This window comes from Epinephelus lanceolatus, chromosome 3 (genome assembly GCF_041903045.1).
Source record: "Epinephelus lanceolatus isolate andai-2023 chromosome 3, ASM4190304v1, whole genome shotgun sequence".
In the NCBI taxonomy this organism is placed as follows: domain Eukaryota; kingdom Metazoa; phylum Chordata; class Actinopteri; order Perciformes; family Serranidae; genus Epinephelus; species Epinephelus lanceolatus.
This window is the reverse complement of record NC_135736.1, coordinates 967,824-986,657: the sequence shown is the minus strand read 5'-3', so window position 1 is coordinate 986,657 and position 18,834 is coordinate 967,824. Positions and strand designations below refer to the sequence as shown.

At 45.1% G+C, this 18,834-nt stretch overlaps 2 pseudogenes; one reads left to right on the top strand and one right to left on the bottom strand.

Annotated features, from left to right (window-relative positions):
* Positions 1–18,834, top strand: part of LOC144462605 (uncharacterized) — a 346,494-nt pseudogene that overhangs the window by 162,059 nt on the left and 165,601 nt on the right.
* LOC144462596 (uncharacterized) lies at positions 1,368–7,050 on the bottom strand (annotated as a pseudogene).

The following is an 18,834-nucleotide window of genomic DNA, read 5'->3' as shown; positions in this document are numbered from 1 at the left end:
TTTAGCATCCAGAAAGAGGCTCGAAACTATCTTTTGATTCACAGATAACGAAGGTAGTACAATCATGTTTTGGGCAGCTGAGACAATTAGCAAGAATCCGACCGTTCCTCTCTTCCACTGACTTGGAGAAGGTTGTCCATGCTTTTATCTCCTCAAGACTTGATTACTGTAATGCTCTGTACTCTGGGATTAGCAAGGGAAACATCCGACGACTGCAACTTATTCAGAATGCTGCTGCCAGGCTTTTAACAGGTACAAAGAGAAGTGACCACATCTCTCCAACCCTTGCTGCTCTCCACTGGCTGCCTGTGAGTTTTAGAATTGATTTTAAGATTTTACTACTTGTTTTTAAAGCCTTAAACGGTCAGGCTCCCGCCTATATCCGTGACTTGCTTTTACCCTACAAACCTGAACGCTGCCTGAGATCCGTTGGCTCAGCTTTGCTTATGGTCCCAAGGTCCCGTCTTATCACAAAAGGTGACCGGGCCTTCGCTGTCTGTGCTCCACAGCTGTGGAACTCCCTGCCCGGCGATCTCAGGCAGGCAAGCTCAGTGGATTCTTTTAAATCTCTTCTAAAGACTCACTTTTATCGATTGGCCTTCTCTTAATCCTGTTTTATTATTGCTGTACTGTATGTTTATTTTGTTGGGGATGGGTGTTTTTAAGTTAATTTTTTAAGGCCAATTTTATTTCTCTTGGTGGTTTTTTATGCTGGCAATTGTATTGTATGTGATATGTTTTATCTCTGTTGTACAGCACCTTGTAACTCGTTTTTGAAAGGTGCTATATAAATAAAGTTATTATTATTATTATTTGCACCTGAATAAGCCTGTGTTGACTATAGAAAATATTTAAAGTAAATTTCCAAAAACCCATTTGAACTTCCCTCCTAGATTTCCCCAGAAGAACCCAGATTAGACGTCTGGGACTACAGAAACACGGTGCATTCTTGTGCTACCTGACTCATTGGAGATAATGTGTTGCCGACCTGTAACGTTTTAGCTTCGGCATTATGTGCACTAAAAATGGAACAATCAATAAAGGTACAGTTAAAGTGGCTGGGACTGCAGCGCAAAGCAACTTTGGTAGGCAAATTGTGTAGTTATCTATAAGAATATACATCAAGGGATTCATTTAGCTGGCACTGCAGCTGGGTAAAAATTGATCACTTCAAAAAATAGAAAGAATAGAAAAGTAATCAGTAACACCAGCTGAACCAACGCAAGTGAGGTTATACCGTTACAGCCCTAACACACACACACACACACACACACACACACACACGCACGCATGCACACACACACGCAAACACAGTACACAGGCTGCTCAGAGGGTGCTGCTACAACAGACTGGGAGCACAAACTGCTTCAGAGAAAGCATACTGATGGGGATTCGGGGCCAGGGATATTATAAATTGCAGACTGTAAAAATTGCCAGACAGGGGAGCATCGTTTAGGGTACTCTATATCAAAAACAAAAAAGGACTTAAAACAAATGTCGACTGCCCCCAGTAGTGTTGTGTTTAGTAATGCCTCGCCTTGCATGACAGTGAATGCCTGGGATCCGATGACGGCGACGAATGGCTCAGACCTGGCTTGAGCTCTGAGGTACTCTGGGATGTTGGTTCCAGCCTGTCAAGTAGAAAAAGTAACAGAACAATAATAAGTATTTAAATGATAATGCAGACAGAGACTATTCTCTTACACAGATGCCAAAGTCATCACGCTATGGCTGCCTAGGTGTCTGCAGACATTCAACTACTGCTGGCTCAAAGCAGGAACAATCTGATTGGTTCCAATATTGTTTCAATCAGTGCACTTGCATTCTTTCTTGACCATTGGCTGTGTTAGCTCTGGTTCACACCTTCCCTTGTGGAACTGCATTGTTGTGTGTTTGAATTGTGTTCAAAGCCCATTGCATAATATGGTGTGCATATCATTAACGGTGGGGATGCCGAGAATGAAAGGAGAACGTCTCCAGGCTCTCTTTCGGGAGTCTGGTACTGACACGTGTCACCCTGGTAGTTACAAGCACATACCCCATTCACTTCAATGTATTTCCAAACGCGAAAATAACGGCTGTAGAAAAATAATCGGTGCATATGCATGATGAGTTTATAATTCCAGTAATGTAGTATGCCTGTAATTTTTACTATTTTCGTTCTACAAGTGTTTCATTTTAGCTCGAAATATAATGTTGGAGTCAATGGCAACTTGCGCTTTTACCCAGCCCATTACGTCACACTTGAAAACATGGCGCCTATGTGAATAAGGCGAATAGGCAAACCTAAAAATGTGCAGATCATACAATCTACATCACTGACAGAGACTAAGCTGTGAATGTGCATTCAAACTGAAAGTGAAATCAGGCGGGGTGAAGAATATCAAATGCTTATGATGACACGACAAAGTCACAACTGTGCATTTGAGCTTGTCAAATAACACAATTTATATTGCAATTCTCAGACTGAATTCTGGTCTACACTTACCGGTTGTGTGTCGATAAAAGCTTTTCAGGCCTCATCTACACTTGGGCGCACTGTCTTCTTTGCCACCTTGAACACATGTCCTGGCAGCAGCAGCGGCAGCACTCGTAGTGCCATGTCACCTCTCTCAAGATTATGATGTAGACCACAGAGGAGTTTTTTACTTCTCCAATCAGATTGTTTTGATGATACGATGACAAATCTATCTTTTATTGCTCTAACTAGTTGTAGATCTATACAGCTACCTCTAGAGGTCTGTTGGTCTAATTATTAATAAATCAGGAGCTCCAGGCAACTCACATATTTGTGAATTGGGTCTGGTGAGGCTAAACTGATATGTACCTGCAGTCGCATCTTTCTTCAGTTGTGCTAGAAGGCTCTGTGCATTTCTCTCTTTCTTAGCTAACTGCAGGACCTTGGTGCTGAACATCTGTACCCAGCTGGTAGTCAGCTTCTCACTTTTCTCTGGATAGAGAATTGCGAAATCTTGTGCTATCTGCAGTACAGGGACAAAATAGAAATGTGAGGGATTCATTAATCTTGACATCATCAACTAATTTCTTTAAATTGAGGCCAGCTACTGTCTAAATTCCCTTTTGCTGCTGTCTTTCTGGTTGCAAACTGAAAATAGACTGCACTTGCACCAAACAGAACCCAAGGCACTTTACAATGACCTCTCATTCATCCATACACACACACACATTCACACCAACAGGGATAGTTCCTATGCAAGATTCTTGCCACAACCCATTGGGGCTGTGTCTGGCCCATGGACACTTCTGACATGTGGACAGTCAGAGCCAGGAATCGAACCATCAATCCTTCGATCATTAAACATACCATTCCTGGAGTATCCAAAAATCGTGGGTATTCAGCCAGGATCTCAGGGAGACTTTTGGAGCCATCACTACGAATCCACTGGGCCCGGTGGATGGCAGTGTCTGCCATGTAGTCTCTGACTTGTTCCTGTGACCAGATATTGTTTTTCAGCCACTCCTTCATCTCCATTGCCCGGTGTAGTGTAAAAGTTTGTGCCAACAAATCAAGCAGTAAGGTTAAGATGTATAAATTGATTAAGAAACTTATATGATCATGTTTTTATGTACAAGGCATTATAAAGCTCTTTAATCTGCATTTAATATGGTAAAGCATTGCTGTATGTGTCAAAGTACTCATAGCACCATAGCACCAGACTATGTAATCATGTTGTATGCATCTACTGAAAGAACACACTGTGTCTTGTTTAACGATGAAACACACACTCAAATGCTGTAATACATACACACATTCACAGATTGCACTCTAAAGGTTCACCTTGCATAAGACAGAGAGCACTGAGGACTGTATAGAAAAGTCCCCAAAATTCACGTTTTTTAAAAATAGAGTGAAAGCGAGACCAGACCTAAGGGAAGAAAACTTGGGAAATTCCAGGCTGCATTACACCATTAAAAATGGGCCCAATCAGAATTGGACACAAAGAAAGGTTTTCCACCAATAGAATTGGTCTTAAGAGGGAAAGATTAGCGAAAAGAGGTGGAGACTCATTTGAATCTCCACCAGCATATAAGCCAGGGTTCTGAGAGCAGGTTTTCAGTCACACTCCGGAGTCTGACTCGCTAAGTTGTATGTGTTAAAGCCTGTTGACACATTAAACTTGATTGCATCGGACTTTGCCTGTTTCCAGTGTTTCTTTAAGTATTTGCCAGCTGAGACTAAGGTACCAAATCGACATCTGAGAACAACTGACAAGAGACAAGAGGTTCAAGGTCGGGAGCCTACAGGCCCACTTCCAGGCACCGATTTTTGACACTTCAAGTGGCGATTTGCCAGCCAGGAGAGAAGGACATGTCGGGGCCGGAGACCAGGAGCACTGGGCTGTACGCCAGACACACAGGTGGCCACCAAACTAAGGTAAGCAGAGTCTTTTTCTGCCTAAACCGGGTGTGTCTGGGGTGCAGTGCTGGAGCCGCCCAGGTCGAAGGTATTTGGCATTGTTCCTCCTCTAAAGAACCTAGTTATGATGAATTAATTAATTGAATTGCTAAAAGTGTCACTGAATTGGTTGAATTATCAAGAACATTACTGAGTTACAACTAACATCACTGGGAAGCGGCTAAGTTTGGTGCAATATATGTGATCTTGGTGCGGGAAGAGTGTATGTGTGTGTGAATGTAAGAAGTAACAAAAGTAGGTAAGATAGTTAAAGTATTTAAAAGTATTGAGAAAATAAGAAGTAAAACCGGTAAAAGAGTAAGAGATGTAAGAGCATATCCGTGGTTACCGCTATTGACTTGACCAACGTACCCTTTAAATCTGTAAAGGCAGGGGCGTTGAGCCAACCAATAAGCTGCTCGGGCGGAATGCAGAGATAAAAGAGTCAGAGGTACTCAAAAGCGAATCCATGGATACCGCTAGCGACTTGCCACGCACACCTTTAAGCCTGTAGGGGCAGGTGTGCGTGAGTCAACCGTTGGGACTGCTTAGACGGAGAGCTTAGGGAATAGAGATTAAGAAAAGGCCTAAAGTAAAAAGCTTCTGTGGACACCGCTGTTTTGAGGAAAGTGACCTCCCGGCCAAGAAGGAGGGGAGTCACCATAGACAGAACAGGTCTGACACGGGCAGAACGCTTAAAACGTTGCAACCAAAGAGATAAAGGAAAAGTAAAAAAAGACAAAAAACAAGTCAAAACAATTAACAGATCGATCAAAAGTGTAAAAATTGTAAAAATCTAATTGTAAGCTGTAAAGTTGTTGTACATATATCTAGAAGTAAGTTGTAGTAAACACAATATAATCTATTCAAAGTAATGCCTGAAGCATTGTATAAAGTGTTGTAAATACAGTAAAGTGTTAAATAAAATGTAGCTGTAAAAAAGACAAATCATTGGGGGACTGGCTTAACAGGGAGTACAAAGGGAGGAGGTGAGAAATACAGCCAGCATAAAGTGAGGAACGTAGCCAACAAGAGAGGGCTTACAAACAGAGCTTTGTTAAAATTGATATTTTGATTCTGACCTCTATTGGGCTAAAAGTCATCACAAAGGAAAGTAGATATTTTGGATATGTGTGTTTGCTTTATGTGATTTGTTTCATCAAAGTTTTGTTATATGAGGTAGCTGTTAACAGTGTCTCAGTGAAACAAAACCAGACAAGGGTAACCTAACGGTGTCAACAAATTGTCTGGGGACTGGAAACCTAACGGTGCCAACAAAAGTCCACATGTTTCACTGATTGGACCAGTTGCTCGGGTGAACTCCATACAAACTGGTTGGCTGTTAAGGGGAGAATAAAAAGATATTTGTTATTGTGAGAAAAAAACAAAATAAGTGACAAGTATAGTTTAGAATAAGAAAATTATACATTATAGATGATAAAGAGTCTTAGTTTATGACAAAATAAAGTAAATAAAGAAAAGAGAGGTCGAAATCAAGCTGTTGAGAGCTGGGTGGAGCAGAGCCAACAGAAAAGAAATTAAACTGATAAATCAACCTGTTGCAGTAGGGAGGTGAGCTCTGAAGGGAGAAACATTAAGCAGCTAAAAATAGATGGATGGAGGAAAAATTGTTGATGACGAGATTTGGGGGGAAGAACACTGTTTAAACGAGGGCCCGATAGAATATAGGGGAATACGAACACATTTTTGGATAGAGAGATCATACTACGACAGCGAGGGGGTCGAGCACTGGCAAGACGAGCAAGAAATTAAGCAGAAGCTTTGGCAAATCACTAAATTTGTAAATTTGAAAAGAGTAAAAGAACTGTTTCCAGGTGCCCCGTGGGAAGCGATTTTGCGCAGATTGTGGAATCCTTTTTCATTACATACACTATTGCAATACTTGTGTGAAAATTATGAAGGTGCACCAGTAGCCTCACTGCCTCTGCAACAGATAAGAATACAGAGTAGAACTGGAGAGATATATCATCCACGGCTGCAGATTGCTGTAGTGCCCAGAAAAGTTGAGTGGGAAACTGGAAAATTTGGGTGCATAGTTCAAGTTCCACAGGGGGACGGGTCGCATAATTTAGAATATAACCCAGTTGGGGGAACACGATACAAACCTGCTATAACAGTAGGCAAGATAGTGGTGCTGATATGCACTACAGAAACAGACGAACAACCAGAGATCTCCAGAAACAGTGAAGCCAAGCAAGGCTTCATGGGAGCCAGACAGGATAAAATGGAGAAAGGGGCTTTAACCCCCATAGAGGTAGTGATAAAGCAACATCCAACTCGAGCTAAAAGAATCCGACGGTGTGTAGCCAAATGGCACAAAAGAACATCAGGCAGGCATCGTTGGCCTATGGAGGGTACATTCAACCTGGCATGCTGCGATGAGGTGGAGTCAGAATTAAGATACATTGAGGCTCGCGACATTAAGGCAAGTTACACACTAAAAAACAAGCGTGCAAAGGAGAGAGAGGTTTTGGGATGGTTTAAACAAACAGGGACAAGAATGATGGTGCAATTAGAAGAAAAAGAAAAAGAACAGACAAAAGAGCAGGTGACACCCACAACCCCTACAATGCCTACAGCCCCGCCCCTACCCACACCACCACCACCCCCATACCCACAAGAGCCGACGCAACCAACAATGGGACAGTATGCATTGTTAGAAACCACAGAACTGGGAGGACAAATGGAAGGGACTTTTACAGTGACTTTAACCAAGAATGCTAAGAAAGAACCCAAACGGAGAAAACCATTAACTCCGAGAAAACGGCTACCAATGGAGAAAGCTCTCCTCTCAGACACAGAAAGTACTGATGGGTCAATAGCTGACGAAGAGGATGAAGAAGCTGGGGTCCCACAAACAGATCTGCGCCGACAAGCACCTCACAACAGGAGAAACAGTGATGGCGCCTGGACCACGGACATGGAACTGACAGGACTTGTCAGCCAAGGGGAAGCTCCTCCCATTGAAGAACAAGTCCCACCTATGAGACGACATGAAGAGCAGAGACGCAGACAACCAAAGGTGAGAGATACCAAGCCCTACCACTCAAGCTGTTATGATCTCCCTACTGGAGAGATTAGACACCCACAAAAGGCAAAGCAGGAGCGGCTGCTGAGACACCGGAGCACCCCGGAAATAGAGATATTAATGGAACAAGAGATGGAACGCCTCGAAGAGGAGTGGCGCAGGCGACAGGCTGCCTTTAGCCCACCACCTGACCCAAATAACGGGGTGAGTACCATGCAGGCCAGCAGGAGCAGCCAGAGTCCCAATGTGGAGAGTGGCTATGGGGATATGGTTCAACAAATGCAAGGATTAATTGACAAAACTAACGAAAAACTGGACCACATGTCCAAAGAAATAGAGGCCTTAGAGGAGGAAATGAGACAACCCCAAGGCCCCAGACAAGAACAAAAAGAACCTAACGCTAAATCCACAAAAGAACATGTCACTATATGACTTCAGGGCACCTTGGAGACTGACAAGGCACGAACAGAGGACATACAAGATACAGACAACGAACCGACGCCATACAACAGCGTAACATACAGCAGCAGTCTGAGTCCAGCAGGTATGACACTAAGAAATGGGAGAGTCCTGAAAGTACTCAGAATGGCGGAAGAAGAGAGTGAGGACGGTGAGGAATCCCGCATGTGCCCTATAATAACAAAAACCAGTGGAAGATTGCAGTAAGAACCTTGACCATTCATGGACATGATAGGCCTGGCAGAACGCCTACCAACACTCACAGATAGCGCGGATAAGTGGATATTGGCCCTGGAAGAGACCACAGCCGGCATACGGTTAGCGATAGGAGACATCAAAGCCATCCTCATGTATGTGGCAGGAAAACAGACCACCAAGGAGATATTTACAGACGCTGGACTGAATGCAGCGTTTGGGACCAATATCAATGACGGAGTGGAATTCGGACGCCATCACTCTCGTGTGTGGGAACAGCTAAGAAAACATTACCCAGCAAAGAGAGACCCATCCAAACTGGAAGGAGAAACCATGGGGGAGGATGAGTGTCCCTCAAAATTCCTACACAATTTCCAAAAAAGATGGAAGGAAGAAACGGGAGAGGCATGGAATGCAAACAAGACCACTCAGAGCCTCTTTAAGATGATGGTAAAAAAGGCCATGCCTGAGGAGGTACAGCGACGCCTAGAGGGTGTGGTAGGATTGATGAAGATGGAATGGCCACTGTTTACAGAGCACATCGTTCACCATGTAGAACTCTACAAGAAAGACAAAAGGAAAAAGAAGGAAGATGATAAACGATTGGCTAACAAACTGACTCAGCTACAGCTGGGTGAGTTGAGCAAACAGGTGAAAAAAGAGAAAGAGAAAGCCAAGGTTCAAGCCCCCATGGTAATGGCCACCCAAGCAGTTCCACAGGGCAGCCAACCCCAAGCTTCTCTGCAGCCAGCCCTGGCTGATTCCAACGCGGCAAGCAAAGACACTGCAGTTAATGCTACACATCACCATCATTATTATCAGTCACAAACACCAAGAGGTGGTGGCGGCCAACGACCCCCCAGAGGGCGGGGCCGAGGAGGAAACCGGGGATGGAGAGGAGGCAGAAATTACACACCAAGCAACCAGCAGGGTTATCAGGAACAGTTCAATCAACAACCAGGAACCAATCAGGCTCCACCTGATAACCTCTGTTGGGGGTGTGGACAGCCAGGTCACATACGAGCTCAGTGCCCTAGCAATCCATGGGAAGGTCCGGCACAGAATTGGCCCTGCACAGAACAGCCACGCCCCTGGTAGGGGTGCCCAGAGGAGCCTGAGGGGGAACTAATGCTACCAGCTATATCACTTCAGTCACATGACGAACCAATCATACCTGTTGTCATCCAGGACCGTGAGTATCCTTTCATGGTAGACACAGGAGCCACATATTCATGCATTGGAAAAGAAGGCTCAAGGCTCCCCCTCTCTACGTCATCAATAAAAACAATAGGCTTCTCTGGGAAATCACAAGTCATACCATTGACAGAGCCCGTTCCAATGCTCATTGCAGGAAGAGTCATCTGTGCTCCTTTGCTATATTCAGCCTACACCCCAGTAAATTTGTTAGGAAGAGACATTTTATGTCCCTTAAAGGCTAAAATCATGTGCACCCAAGATGGGTTGTATTTGGATTTCCCTGATGATCCCCCACAAGGCATGATGTCCCAGCTTCCCCTAACTACACCAGAAAAACAGCAGGCCCTAGTTTATTGGCTTCAGTTGACACCTGAAGAGTCACATCTTCAACAGAAATGGGCCGAATGGGGGGCGTGGATTCGCATGCACTACGACACAGCACACACCCCCACTCTGCCACTGCATTGCACGCTCATGTATGACAAAGATCAGACTCATGTAGATTACCAAGAATGCTGGGATACAGTAATTAACAAAAAACCATGTTTGATCACAAGTGAAGATATATTTCTGGGGCCAGAGGGTGTGGCGGCGGCTATTCGCCTTCCAGACGAATTATCAGGGTGGTTTCAAGTACCAAACTCCATGCCACATGTCACATTGTTGGTGGCAGAACATTATGAGTCTCATCATCTTGGTCCCATGGTCAAGCGTGCCATGCAGGTGCAAGAGTGGATACCTACACAAAATAAATACATTCATATTTCTAAGGACAAACAGTTCATCAGAATCTCACTTAAAGTAGGTGATGAGGCACTAGCAGACAAGGTAGTGGTAGATGCAGCCACACCCACACAAATGGCAATAGCAATAGAACATGAGGAGATGCTAAACCAAGTCCCACCACAACTGTGGACAGCTCACAAAACAGACGTGGGTTTAATTAAATCAGCTCAGCCAGTTCACATTAAGCTAAAACCACACGTTAACTTGCCATATCAAAAACAGTATCCTCTCAAGCAGCATGCCATTGATGGTATCAGACCAACAATTAAGGGGTTGGTAGAGGCAGGGGTATTGGTTGAGACTAGAAGCCCCTGTAACACACCTATCTTCCCCATAAGAAAACCAAATTCAACAGACTACTGTTTGGTCCACGACTTACGAGCTGTAAACGCAGTAATAGACGGGGAAATACCACACGTTCCAGACCCACATACGTTGCTCTCAAATATTCCACCAGACACCCAGTGGTACACAGTCATTGATCTGTGTTCAGCTTTTTTCAGTGTACCACTACACCCAGATTCTCAGTATTTATCTGCCTTCACGTATGAAGGTCGGCAATTTACATATAAGCGCCTCCCGCAGGGCCTATCCGAGTCACCTTTGCTTTTTAACCGTGCGCTGACACAGGACTTGGCAAGTTTGAATGTGCCAAGCACTGTGTTACAGTATGTGGATGATTTGCTTATCTGTAGTGCAACCAAAGAACAGTGTGAAAAAGACTCCATTGCTGTACTCACAGCCTTGGCAGAAGGAGGACATAAAGTCAGTAAAAACAAACTGCAATTCTGCCAGCAGTCAGTAGAGTATTTGGGGAGACAATTATGTGGAGATAAAAGGTTTATTGCACCCTCACAGTTGGAAGCAGTAATCAAGGCCCCTCAACCGCAAACGGTTGGCCAAATGCTGTCTTTTCTGGGCATGACAGGTTACAGCAGACCTTGGATTTGTGACTATGCCATAAAAACTGCTCCCCTCAGGGCTCTGATTAGGGCAGCAGGACAAACGAACAACGCAGCACAGTTGCAGTGGACAGATGAGGCGGAGGGAGTGTTCCAAGCCTTAAAGAGTGACATGCAATCTGCCCCTGCGTTGGGGACTCCTAATTATGCTAAACCTTTTCACCTCTATGTTGCAGAGAAATCTGGCTTTGCGTGTGCTGTCCTGATGCAAGACACTCCTACAGGTAAACAACCACTAGCCTATTACAGCACCAAACTTGACAACATAGAGGCTGGTTTGCCACCCTGCTACCAGGGATTGGCGGCAGCTGCTTTTGCCTTTCAGAAAGCATCGTCGCTGACCATGGGACATCCTGTGACACTGTACACTTCTCATCAAGCCAGACGTACGGGCTATGAAGTTGTTTTGTCAGCCCCTGAACTTAATATACAGCGTTGCACCATTGTTAATCCCGCCACAAAACTGATGTTGCCAACAGAAGGTGCACCACATAATTGCATTCATGAGACAGACAATTTTATGTGCGCTAGGGAAGACTTACATAACCAACCAATTCCTGCAGATCTCACACTGTTTGTTGATGGTTCTTGTTTTCGAGATGGCACTGGCAGCCACGCAGGATATGGTATTGTTCAGCTCAATAACACTGATCAAAGTTTTGTCACACTGCAATCCTGTAGCCTTGCTCAGCCTTGCTCGGCCCAACTCGCAGAAATAAAAGCCTTAACAGCGGCATGTCAATTGGCAAAGGGAAAATCATTGAATGTTTACACAGACTCAGCATATGCCTATGGTGTATGCCATGTTCATGCTAACATCTGGAAACAAAGAGGGTTTCGTAGAGCGGACGGCACTCCGGTAACCCATGGAGCTGCCATTCTTGACCTTTTAGAAGCCATGTCGCTTCCCAAAGCTCTAGCTGTAATTAAATGTCCAGCACACCAAAAAACTGACACATTGATAGCAAAAGGTAATAACCTGGCAGATGAGGCGGCTAAACGGGCAGCAATAGGTGCAGTAATGGCACCTATACTTACCATACAAGATTGTGAATCCCTCACTTCCTTGCCCTCGCTTAAAGCCGCTCAGGATAGAGTAGAGGAGGCTGAGAAACGTTTATGGATAAAAAGGGGTTGCTGTAGAAAACATGAGACCAGGGCCATTGCACAGAGTTTGGCTAGATGCCCATGGCCGCTTTGTACTACCAACCTTATTATTGAGACATGCCATAATTTGGGCGCATGGTAGTGACCATTGCGCAAGGGGGGAGATACTAAGGAAACTACAAGCAGTATGGTGGTCACCATTTATGGCAGCTACAGTGGATAGGGTACTAAATGAATGTGACATCTGTGCACAACATAACATCAGGAAAGTTTTTTCAGCGCCATTGGCACACATACCACCCCCAGACGGTCCCTTTAGACACATCATGTTAGACTACATAGACATGGGACCACAATCAAGAGCTAGGGGAATGAGATACGTTTTGGTGGTCATATGTAGATTCAGTAGATGGGTGGAGGCAAAAGCTACAGCAAAATCAGACCACAGAACAGTTGCAAAATTTTTGTGTCAAGAAGTATTCCCAAGATTTGGAATGCCAGATACCATATCATCAGACAACGGTAGTCACTTTGTGTCTAACGTTATACAGGAGACACTGAAACAATTAGGGATCAAACAAAAATTTGGCTGCGTATATCATCCCCAATCACAGGGAGCTGTAGAAAGGGCGAATGGTATTTTGAAAACTAAAATAGCCAAAATAGTAGCAGACAGTGGAAATAAGCTTAACTGGGTGGATGCTTTACCGCTTGCACTAATGTCCATGCGTTCACAAGCCAGCCGAGTCACGCATCTAACACCGCATGAAATGCTTACGGGCCGGCCCATGCCGCTACCATACTTAAGAGGTCCCCATGAGGGACCGTCCCTGGAGCAACTACAAGGTGAAATGTTTGAATACTTACGAAGTCTAACTCGTATCCACAGGGCTGTGTTCCAGCAGGTGAAGGGTGCCACTGAGAACAGAGGGGTCGATATCCCAAGAGACCTCCAAAGAATACGTCCAGGAGAGCTGGTATACGTCAAGGTGTTCAAAAGGAAGTGGGACCAGCCACGAAGGGAAGGTCCATACAAGGTGATACTTGCCACACCAACTGCCTTGAAAGTCGAAGGTAAGGACGTTTGGTTCCACCTTAATCACTGCTGCAGAGCTAACACCCCAGAGACACCCATACCCTGGCCTAGAACCAGAGCCCGACAGAGAACAGCTTCCCCAGATCCACAAGGGGACGGCGAGGCCGCCCCAAGGGCAGAGAGAGATCAACCAGAAGGGGATGGCGACGCCTCCCCACAGGACCAGGGGACAAGAAGGTCAGCACGCGTTGCACAGAGACGCAGAGCAGAGGCAACCCAGGGTGATGGCAGCAGTTCAACCCAGAGTGAGAGCAGCGGGTCGCTACCAGAGAGGGTATCAACAGTGGCAGAGAGCTCATCAGAGGGGAGCTCCTCAGCCTCCAGGACTGGCAGCCAATCTCAACCTCATGAGTCATCATCTGCTAGAGATAGGGAAGATCATGAGAGGACAAGTGCAGAGAGAGAGGTGGGTGCAGAGGCAGAATGACAGGAGAGAGAGGGAACAGAGGCGGAGGGAGAAGAAGGAGAAGAGAGCTCAGCATCAGGCTCAGACACAGGCCCAGCATCAGGCTCAGGCACAGGCTCAGACTCAGGTTCAGACTCAGACTCAAGAGACACAGACACAAGAGGATCAGACCCTGAAGAAGGAACAGCCCCCCGGCAAGCGGGAGGGTCTGAAGATCAGGCAAGGAGGAGCTAATGTGGGAGTGATAGGTGCAGTACTACTAACCCTCTTACTTATCCTGACAGTGAGGCAGAGTGCAGGAGCAGAATTGGGCAATCAACATCAGATGCAGACAAGTGAATGCTTAGTGGCATTAGGAACTATGGCTGCAAGACAGGGACAGATACCACACAGGGAAATGATACAACTAACCTACTATAAATCACATGTCTATGATGACATCTTGGTGGAGGGTCCAGGAGACATAAGGCTGCATGGTCAATTCATAAGTCCACACTGTACTGCAGAGGGAATGATGACAGCAAGAGTTTGGTGTAACATGAGAGGTTGTACCAATATAGAAACAGGGCTTACCTTATCTGTGAAAGTGGCCCGTAAATGGTTAAAATTGAACCCAAGGTCCCGGAGAAAGCCAAGAGACGTGGTGATGCAAAGGGTTGAGATAATCAGAACAACTACTTGGACGTCTAACATGTTCTACCAGTGGTTAGAATACTCCGCAAAACAGGTAACTAACATCACGTGCATAGCATGCCATAGAAGGAGGGGTATACCCACACTTAAGCCTCTCCCAAACATAGATAAGTACTGGGAGCATAGTACATGTTTTGCTGCATGTGTCATGTGGATGGCGGCAGGACGAGAGAGGTGGACCAACACAACTGCAATTTGTCCGGGAAATCTTAAAAATGCCTCTGACAAATTCCAGCAAGAGTTTCACGTGCCCCCAGTAGTACATTTGGCACCAGATCTTGTGTTCCCCTTTTGTGTGGCACGGGGAGATAATATAGAACATTGGTTAAATAATGGCACTTCTACTAACTCTTCCCAGGAGGCAGAGAGACTGATCCAATGTCGGTATGAGAAGATTGTGGGGAACGTATCTTCAACAGCGGGTAGTACGCAGCTAAGGGGGGTACAAAAAGTATGTAACACAACTCAAGAGGCTAAAATTCAATGCCATCAGGTGGTCAATGGTGGGAACGATTCAATGGTTATGGGGCGAAATTATAATGATACCACCTGGATTTTGGTACAATGGTACGGTGCCACTGGCAGATATATTTTGGATGTGTGAAAATGATCTTCAGGTGAAAACTGTGCTGCCAGTGAATTGGACAGGAATCTGTACCCCAGTAATGTTAACAGGACAAATCACAATCATGAGTTTAAATAATAGCCAAAATAACAATAATCACTCACGGACTCGTAGATCAACTGGTACTCAAACACTTTCCTGGGAGGAGGATGCTAGTGTGTACATTACATGGGATCAGGTGCCACAAGGGGTTCCCAGGGACACACAGGCTATATCAGATGAATGGATAGAGACAGGTAGAGTGTTAGGCTCCTGGCCAATCTGGGGAGCCATGCCCAGTATATAGCTCATAATAGCCGTTGGATAAATTATTTATGGTATAACCAACAAAGATTTGTGAATTGGACTATAGAAGCCTTACAAGGGGTGAGCGAGCAGTTACATGCTACATCCCTAATGACACTGCAAAACAGGTTCATCATTGAGACTATGCTTGCTCAGGACCAAGGGGTCTGTGATGTAGTTGGAGAACATTGTTGTACCGTCATCCCCATGCACACCGGGGAGGATGGCAATTTAACCAAAGCTCTAAATAGCATACGCACCCTGCGAGACCAACACGTACAGCCCTCAAATTGGAACACTAAATTCTCCTCAATTTGGGACTGGTTATCAAAGTTATCCCCTGGAAGGATTTTACACATGATGGGAATGTTATTGGGATTTGTAGTACTGGCCCTTCTTGTAATAGCCTGTTGCATTCTTCCTTTGGTGCAACTCCTCATCAGAAGAACGATGGCAAGTGTTGCCGGACAATTTATTATAATAGATCAAGGCTCCCAGCCCAAGACAATCACAGAATTGTATAAAGACATGGGTGGCCCTGAAGGGAAAGAGCTTAACGATTTCCACCAGAGCACAGGGCTGAATGAGGGAAACCAATATGAAATGATGACGTCAGACGAGATACTGGGCCCTGATGATCAGAAATGTGGGTCAGTCGAGGGAGAGTACGAGGAGATAGTGTAAGAGCACCTAGGAGTCTTGCTGTCACCAACCCCACTAACACTTAACCGCTAAACACAGTAATTTTGCTTGCATGTCTTGTGCACAATATCAAATGCTGTAGGGACAGACACAGTACTAACAAAGAAGGGATAGCACATTAAAGATGTCCTTTACAAACTTTTAAGATAGATATAAACCATGGCTGAGCCTTGGAGAACCCCACATCCATACCAGCAGAACCCAGAGGACCAGGCCGTATTCCAGTATCAACAGCAGGCGCCAGGCGTGATGGGACCTCCTCGTCCACCTCCGCCACCCTACCCTGTGGGCAGTCGCCTGATGCCCCTTTGCAACCCCGGTGAAGGTGTCCAGACGGGCGGACGACGCAGCTCCAACCCCTACACGATGACGCCGGAACAGGTCTTCATTGCAGTCTTGGGCGATCCTTCACCTGCACGTACCATTCGTCAGCTGCTGATGTCACCAATAGTCCCCAGTCATGCCGACAATCCCCAAGAAGTTTCCAATCTAGAAGCAGAATCCACCACTTGGGGAGGCCAGGCCCCAGTTGATCCCACTCCAAAAAACCCAAACCCAAACCCACAATACTCCCAGTTAGAGTTCATGCAGAATGTTGCGGGGGCCCAAGGGCCTACCACCTCACGAGCAGGTGCTGGAGAGGTTCAAACCCCCACCTCCCCACAAGTGCCATGTCAGAGTGGATGTCTTCCTTGCCAATACCGTGTGTGTGATGACACCTCATCAACAACGGACGGTGATACCGAGTCACTAAGTTACTCACCTACTACTCCTGAACTCCCCCCAAAGCCAACTAAACAACAAAGGAGTGCTAGGCCCCATGCCAGTACAACCATTGCACACCTATATGCGCCAGAGGCTGCAGGATGAGTATGACATAGTCCCAGAATTCATTGAAGCCAATCTGTGGCTATTGCCTGAGGGGAAGGCCAAAACTAAGCAAGATCGTGAAATTGAGGCTGTACTGCGTAACCAGCTTCACTCAGTTGGCCAAGGACCTTATCGCATGTTGATGCGCAGTCTTCCCCCAGTACTGCGTACAAAAATGCGCAGGATTCGCCGTGACACCTATGCAATCAGAAAGGGTGAGAATCATGTGTTGAGCCGACAGCAGCAGCAGCACACCGCCAGGGAGCTGCTGAAGCTGCGGGCCCAGCTTAAAGAAATGACTGAGTCCCGAGACACCCTCATGACGGAGGTCTCTATGCTGAAAGGGAAGGTGGCGGTTCAACACTTCTTAGGTCACAAGGACTGATATGGACATGATGAATCGACAAAATGGAGATTTATGCATGTTAATGCCATGATGATTGGATAATAAGTAATAATGACTGATGATGAAACCTAAAGGTACTGATGATTATGCTTGCTCTTTTATAAAAAGATATATGACGTGTGTTATTCACTAATGAAGATATGTGTGACAAAATGATAATTGATGAAATCTGATCTATGTGTTAACCTTATTGCTAATCACTGAAGATGATTCAAGTATGGTAATAGTTAATCTTAATCAGTAGTTATGGGACTATAAAGTCCCAAAAGGGGGAATATATATTTTTCTCTCCCTCTGTGATCAAAGTATTATATGGGACTATTGTAGCCCCAAAGGGGGGAATGTAGTGTAAAAGTTTGTGCCAACAAATCAAGCAGTAAGGTTAAGATGTATAAATTGATTAAGAAACTTATATGATCATGTTTTTATGTACAAGGCATTATAAAGCTCTTTAATCTGCATTTAATATGGTAAAGCATTGCTGTATGTGTCAAAGTACTCATAGCACCATAGCACCAGACTATGTAATCATGTTGTATGCATCTACTGAAAGAACACACTGTGTCTTGTTTAACGATGAAACACACACTCAAATGCTGTAATACATACACACATTCACAGATTGCACTCTAAAGGTTCACATAAGACAGAGAGCACTGAGGACTGTATAGAAAAGTCCCCAAAATTCACATGTTTTTTAAAAATAGAGTGAAAGCGAGACCAGACCTAAGGGAAGAAAACTTGGGAAATTCCAGGCTGCATTACACCATTAAAAATGGGCCCAATCAGAATTGGACACAAAGAAAGGTTTTCCACCAATAGAATTGGTCTTAAGAGGGAAAGATTAGCGAAAAGAGGTGGAGACTCATTTGAATCTCCACCAGCATATAAGCCAGGGTTCTGAGAGCAGGTTTTCAGTCACACTCCGGAGTCTGACTCGCTAAGTTGTATGTGTTAAAGCCTGTTGACACATTAAACTTGATTGCATCGGACTTTGCCTGTTTCCAGTGTTTCTTTAAGTATTTGCCAGCTGAGACTAAGGTACCAAATCGACATCTGAGAACAACTGACAAGAGACAAGAGGTTCAAGGTCGGGAGCCTACAGGCCCACTTCCAGGCACCGATTTTTGACACTTCACCGGTCTTGAGAAATGACAGATTCTGTCAAGAGAGGTACAATCAATAGAAGTTCACCATACAGCAGGTTTTAAGTGGCCAAGTCGAGGCTTAACAATAATTCTCAGAGAGCCTCCAACTGCAGACTCGGTATCGGCCGATATTAAGTTAATTATTAATAGAAAATCTATTTAATTTTGGGTAACACTACATAATACAGCCCGCGACTTAGAGCGTACCTACCGCTCACTCTGCACCTAATTTAACAGAAGTACTGCGTAACTCTCGCTCACCCCCGCCCCCCCATTTCCCCCATGTTTTACAGTATAACTAGGCTGCTTCTTAGCGCGTAACTCCCGTTGACTTATGTCCTACTTTACACCAACTTCCACAGAAGTACAGAGTAACTCTTGCTCACTTCCCCCCCTATTTCCCCCATGTTTTACAGTATAACTAGGCTGCG